The following is a 6,453-nucleotide window of genomic DNA, read 5'->3' as shown; positions in this document are numbered from 1 at the left end:
CGAGGGAAAGATATCCATTATCTTTAGGTTCACTACATTGCTTTAAAAAGAAGCAGCTGTTTCTATTTATCTGCTAATGGCAACTTCTTAACCATTTCTAAACCAGAACCAGAATAGACTTCTATGATCTCACGTCATGAGGACTTTAAAGATAAGGATCAACACCAACATAAATAAGGATTTTTAAGACCTAAAACTCCAACACTAAGGCTATACACAGCAAAAGCTTTAAAATACAGCATTCTGACAGAGCCGATGCAATCTCCTTTTGCCTTCAAATACATGGCTTTTGCCTTTAGAATTTGCTTCAGTAAAAACTGCTTAAAAGCTAAATTAAAATAGTGTTTCTACTCCCTTCCCCCACCAGTGAAGTTTCCCAGAACTAATTATCTTTACAAGAAATCTTGTGCAACTCTCATCTAACAAAACCTGCTCATCCCATGCCAACTGCGGTTCTTCAGTATTCTGAGTGCACATTGTGGTGTGGGGTGCAACCAGCTCTTGCACACAAGGTCAGATTTTATGACCAGCTAGCTTCTGGAGGCCAGCAGGTGGGCAGCACTTCTCTGGCTTGTGATACGGGTGCCTGCTAGGAACAGCCTACTTCCCAACTCAAAAGAATGATAGCTGAGGGTCCAAAGCATTTGCTTGGGAGGCAGGACACTGACATTATAGAGAATAATATACCAAAGAGGTAACATTAATGTACAAGTTCTGTTTTTCTTTATATATTTGTTTGGATTATACTGTTGATGACTAAGAGGTTGGTAAGAATTAAGCGATACCATCTGCCATCTCCCCAGACTGATGTTTGTGTTTGCAGCTCATACCATAAATATCTATACTAGTGATTTGTTAAGTGGAACCCTCCAGTGAACTGAGAATCTTTTTCATCTAGGCAAAATATTCTGCTGTTAGATTCCTCCCTCATCTTTATCAGTCTCCTAGACCAGTAAAGGGCATTTCAACTCACTATAATTCAATCCACTAAGAGCAATGACTTTGCATCAAGACAGATAGCTCACTTAACAGTGTTTGATCTAGAACAGAGTCAGAAGCAAGAAAACTGATACCCTAATACTAGATTGCTTGAAAAAAATCCCCTTGGGTACAAAAAAGAAAGGGAGAGATATCTCTGTGTGGAACCATTTCCTTTCTACTCTTGTAATAGGTCCCAGGTCAGTGTAGGAGGCAAGAGGCAGGTTTCCAAAGCTCTGCTCCAGTTAGGCTCCTTTCAGCCCATCTGCGTCCCAGAGATAAGTATCTGCCCATGGTATGTAGACTTCATCTGCTAAGGAGATTTCACACATCAACTTCAGAACTAAGATGATGTGCATGTGGCAAACAGAAGAGATCCATAACCTCTTCTGAGGGGAATCAATATTTTAACTATTCAGGCAAAATCCCCTGCTGTAGCTCCTGAACTCTTCAGTAAGAGCAGCCATTCCCTGGGCCTGAGGTGCTCCACTCCCCCAAAGCCAGGTTCATCTATCAGGGGGTGTAGTTTGACAAGTACTGCCAAGGCCACTGTGTTTTTTTCCATAATGACACTTCTGAAGCTGTAGCAGTCACTTAGGGTGTTATATTGATATACTCATGAGGCTGTACAGTTTCACCTGCAGCCCATGGCAACAGGTAGCAACACTCTTGTGGGCTCCATGCCCTTACAATTTCAATGTTGCAGAAACATGGTGAGTTTTTTTTCTGCTGCTGTGTCCCAAGTTCAGTGTTGTATACCTGAGATGTGGCCACCTTTCTGATTTGTCTGAAACATCCCAAGATATCGGTACTGATCACTTCATAGAATCATCGGGTTGGAAAGGACCTTAAGATCATCTAGTTCCAGCCAGCCCGCCATGGGCAGAGATGCCTCACACTAGACCATGTCACCCAAGGTTCTTGATAAGAAGGTGCAGCAGTGTGAACTGATGAGCTTATGAAGATATTTGGCCTCCACACAAGACCAAATGACATAGGTAAGCAGTGACAAAGTATCTTCAGACATCACTGACAAGTGTAACCTTTTTCTGGAGGCCCCCCTTTTAAGACAGATCTTTTATTGTATTACCCATTATTGCAAGAGAACAACCTGGGCTCTGGCTCAGTGCTGACATGTGCTGACTCACAGGCACAGGTTATCATAACCCTGTAGCTGAGCACTTTCCGTACTCAAACATTAACCTACTGAAGCAAAAAAGGCAACAGCTGGGTGTGCCTTTTGGTGGCAGCATTGCACTAGATAAATTTACACTGACTGCAACCACATACTCTTTAGAGGGGTTTTATTCCTGCCTTGGCATGATTGGCCAGATCTCATGGTTTCCTTGTCTGTTGAGCTTTAAGAGAGAGAGGAACATGAAGTAGGGTAAGTGAACACAGAAAAAAGTGGTGTCTCTTACTTTGTCTCAGTATTTTCTCGATTACTCCTTTCTACTTCCTCCTTTTCCTGCTGCCATCTAAGCCTGCCTCATCCTAGCAGACTGTTGTGGCCTCTGCTTCCACTTCACCTCTGCTGTCCTGAACTCCACCAGCACAGCCTGGACCCTTGGTGAACATCCTGCACAGCCGATGAGCCCTGGCTCTTCACTGAGCCTTCCAGGAGAGGCACACCTGACAGCTTGGGAAATGGGGTTTTGGTAATGTATTGGGTAACCAATCAAGGAGGAAATAAACTCTTATAATCCTCTGCTGCTGACAGAGCTCACAGTGTTTCTGAGGCATCTCTGAGACACCTGTCCTACATTTCTTGGAGCAGACTTGGATACCTGCCTGCATTTGAACAACAGTGTTAGGTGTGGAACCTAAAAGAACACTCAGGTCAGGGTGGCCTGAGTTGTTCATGTGGTTTAAACAGAGGAAAGATTGAATCCTCAGTTTATACAGAGTTCAAGTGTAGGAAATTAGTGATAAGAAACAAAAAGTAAAATGCCCTTGCACTCACCAGCAGTGTGAGTTATCTCTAATTAAGCTGAGTAGCAGACCCAAGCTGTTGCTTCTCCCATGCATTCAAACCTGTGCTAGGCTTCAGTGAAGTCTACTTTACAGAAACATTTCTCACAAGCAAACACCTGTGACGTCCATTTGTGATTGACCTTGGCATGTTCCTTTTGCTGTGTACAATTGAGGGGGCAGCTCTCTGTCTCTGCATATGCTGGGTCACTGCACTTCTGAAGCCTCCCCTGGACTAAGTTTTTCTTTAGCTACAGATTGTTCTATAACTCAGAATACAACCAACAGTCCTCTGAAAAAGGGCAGCCCCAGTTCAACTGACTTAGACATGAGGACCACTGTTCAGCCAATATTCAAGCCTCTTCCTTCCTTGAATCCATTCCTAGAAAGAATCGCAGCGTCATTCACATTGCAGTTTGCACTTCTATCCCTTCAACCTCATGCAACAAAGAGACACACAGGACAGACAGGAAAGGAATTCAACAGATCTAACACTGGGAGTGGGGGGGAACCCCGAAAGCTTCCTAGTGTCTAATGGACATTCATGGTATTTATCAGAGTACCTTAATAAGCACAGATACTTCTCCAATCCCTTTTGTTCTTTATTCTGTTGTTTATTTTCTCTACAGTAGCTGCTAACAGACCCTTCTTTATTTCAGTCTTTTGTGGCCAGTTGTAAACCATTTAATTTACTGCTTGACCACCACTTGTTTGAATGCTAACCCAAGAAGATGAGTCCAGCCTTATAATTTATACCAACTCTTCCATTCAGCTTAATGATCAGGAACATCTAATGGTCATCTATTGTTAGCTCTCTTCTAACAGGAAAAGTTTGGTGTAAAAAAAATTTGTAAATACAAACACAATCCAAAGGACAAAGTCTCCCTCTGCAAAGTTTGTATTCATCTTTAAAACCCCTTTGCCTGTTTTCACAGTCAGGTAAAATCTACCATTTTTGCAAAGTATTTTCTATGTAAAAATAACCTCACAGCCTCCTGCCCAAAACAAAAAGCAAACAATAGGTGGATATTGGAGCAAAGAGTAACTTATATCATGTATTACCACACTCTTCCATTAAAAGAACATTTCAACATAATTACATGTAATAAGTGTTTTAAGTTAGTACACATCAAACCCAAGCTACAGGTGGGAAAACCCGAAGTTTTACTGCAGTTGCCATTCAACTTTTCCTACAAAAGTTTCTATTTAAAAGCTCTAATAAAAAAGATTAGAATCTCAAATGGAAAGCAACTGTTATAAAGCAAGACAAAACCCCTAAAAGTTTTAATACTGTTATTGAGATGTATGTTTAAAGATCACTGAAGAGAAAGTAACTTTAAGATAGTTTACTTACTATTTTGTTGAGCTAATACTATATACTATAATATACTATCAATTTTAGGTGCAGTAATTTAACATTTAAACAGCATACCAATGAGGGAAAACACACTTCAGTAAGTAACATTGAAAATGGGAAAATATAAATGTATAAGTGTTATATATAGATTATACAGCCCCATTTTCATGAAAAAAGTAAAAGTTTACATTTTGTTTTCCATCTGTAGAATTTATGAGAAACTTTGTTTGCTCTGAAGTACATTCAGCCTTGTTCAAAATAGCACTATTGCATTGACTACATCTACTGCAACACTATATGACAGTAAAAGAATTCAGAGATGACGCTAAACTAGGTACAGTCTATGGTTTGCGTGTGTGTACACACACTCACAGACAATACATGGTTTTACAGCAAGTGTCCTAAAAGTTGATGTTGTGCCCAATACTTTCACAAAACTCCAAATGCCTTGGAACATTTGAAGTAGTGTATTTAAGTAATATTTAAAGCCCTAAAGTTGGAAAGCTGCACCTGTAACAGAAGTCTAATAAACAAGAGAAGAAAGTTTTGTCATTCAAAGCAGAAACACCTTCCCATTAGACTGGTAAGTAAAACATAAATTGCATCTTCTATATATTAACACTGTATTTTGTCAGAGACACAATAATGCCATAATGTAACCTAAATGTAATATTGCATACCACAGCTCTTGCTACTCAAAAAGCACATGTTAAAGGCAAAGTTTCCTACAATAAACTATGTTGCTTTCAGGTTACTTCCTTCAGTAGCGAATTTCATTACAAACCTGTTCAGAGCAACTTCTGGTGGGCGAACTTCTGCTCTTCTTGCCCAGTCCTGAATTTATGCCATCTTAAATGGAAGAGTAATGACTGAAAGTGATTTTATTAAAATATTTGCTTTAAAAGCCAGACGTAGGTGGTGCGAGAGCTGTTGGTGCTTGAGGGGTGGAGGCTCTGCAGCTGGGGTGATTGGAAGGCTGCAAGCTGGGCAGCTGTTTGCCCAACTAAGGCAGGCAGGGAGGGAGGGAGATAGTCTTGCTGCTGTTCGGATAACTAACATCCAGTCTTCACAACAAAAAAAAAAAAAACAACTGGAATGACGTTTTCTACATTTAAACACACCTATGTGCTTGCATACGAAATGCATACTGTAGTGAGGGTACCCACCACACCTTCCCCCAGGGACTCCTTTTACACATCCTGACAGAAAAGCAAAAATGTGGATGTTGAACTTGGTCTCCACTGCAAAAGCAAAGTCTTCCTACTGCCCATGTAAGAAGTAAACTGGCTTTGAAGCATATTGAAGGATACTTTGCAGTGCTTTGAGACCTGAATGCAATAGTATAGCATGAAAACTGCTTTTGCTATGTTTTAGAATAATATATATAGTATTGTTATTGTTAGAAACAACACAGAAGATAGTATATTTACAGAAACTGGTTAGAGCCCATTCTGTTGACTGGGGTAGATGCACCATATATTTTCTTCTCCTTTATATGGCTTGAAATGTAAAAATGCCAAAGCCTGAAATTAGAACAGTCTAAATATTCCTGTGACACAACCAATAAATAACCTTCCATGTCTTAAAAATTAGCTTCCAGAATAAACCAGACCCCAATGGATAATATACAGCTGTATTTTTATTACTTCCAATGACAGACAACCACACCCCAAACACGTAGCAGCATTTCCAGTCAACATTATTTACAGCATATTGTTTCCCTTGAAACACTTGTGCTTCAGTATCTATTTTTGTTCACTGAAAATATGAGCCTTGCAAAGAAAAGCCCTATGCTTCTAATCATTAAAAAGTCTTTCCTCAGAAAATAAGGAGAATAACAGCCCCCTGCAATTTGCTCTCAGCTTTTAGTTTTTCCTGAGTGTAAAGTCTGCCAGTGCTTCTGGGGCACAGAAGGCTCCTCTTCTTTCATGAAAAGTCCTGCTTCCTGTGGCCACATGCAAGGGCCAACTACAACCTATCTTTGGCAATTCCAGATCCAAAGAGATACAGCTCCAAGAAGACCATTCTCCATGGGGGTGGGTTGTAATTCAACACCTGGAGCCCAGATGTCATTTCTTACATTATCCAAGGCAATTCCCTTAAAGTACAAAAAGGTGTGAAGAGAAAAGGTCATGTTTGTTGACTCT

The sequence above is a fragment of the Nestor notabilis genome, unplaced genomic scaffold, assembly GCF_000696875.1.
Source record: "Nestor notabilis isolate BGI_N333 unplaced genomic scaffold, ASM69687v1 scaffold34290, whole genome shotgun sequence".
NCBI classification, from domain to species: Eukaryota; Metazoa; Chordata; class Aves; order Psittaciformes; family Psittacidae; genus Nestor; species Nestor notabilis.
This window is presented reverse-complemented; position numbering follows the sequence as displayed.